This window comes from Phaseolus vulgaris, chromosome 7 (assembly GCF_000499845.2).
Source record: "Phaseolus vulgaris cultivar G19833 chromosome 7, P. vulgaris v2.0, whole genome shotgun sequence".
Classification (NCBI taxonomy): domain Eukaryota; kingdom Viridiplantae; phylum Streptophyta; class Magnoliopsida; order Fabales; family Fabaceae; genus Phaseolus; species Phaseolus vulgaris.
This window is the reverse complement of record NC_023753.2, coordinates 35,275,895-35,276,785: the sequence shown is the minus strand read 5'-3', so window position 1 is coordinate 35,276,785 and position 891 is coordinate 35,275,895.

Below are 891 nucleotides of genomic sequence, written 5' to 3'. Positions count from 1 at the left end.
ATATTAATTATATTAAAAAGTTTAAAAATATTATTATTGTTGTTTAAAAATATAAATTTCATTTATATAATAATATTTGTATAGTCCTATTTTTATTTATTTCATATTTATCAGCTAATTTATTAAATAAAAACTTATTAGTACTAACTGGCTTATGAGATAAAAACTAATTTATCAATTATAAGCTCCTTAAAGAACTTAAATCTGGACGAGAACATGGGAAGATTATGATTACACAATGGAATGAAATGCAAATTATAATTTTTTTATTGGTTTTGTACTTTCATCTACTTTGTACAACGAAATCCATAACATTTTAGTTCAAACAGGGCCTGCTTTCAATTATTTTGTTTCTCACTACTTTCACTCTCTATACAGTCAAATAAATTTTATGTTTTTTTAATTATTTAATATTATTGGTATATCTCCTATAAAATATATAGTCTTATATTTGAAGTATCTACAGTAAAATGATTAAGTTTTTTTTCATATCTATATTCAAACTTTATTCAATGGATATAGTCCATTATTAAGTTCTTTTTATGTTTTATTCTAAATGACTTTATCTATACTAGTGGGAACATAGGACACTCGCTACGATAGGTCCAAAATGACTCTAATACCATATTACAAAGTGGACTTTAAGCCTAACTCAATCCCATAAAACCGGCTCATGAGGTTGAGGTTTGCACCCACTTATATACAATGAAAGACTTTAATCTCTAGTCGATGGATCTCCAACATAATTAATAATAGTTTTATTAAGATTTTATGTTAATTTTTTTATATTTTCATTTTATTATTTTTGAATATTAAATTTTGATTTAACTTGGATGTAGTCTTGAACTTTGTAAGGTTATCAAGATTAAAATTAAGGTTTAAAAAAAATGG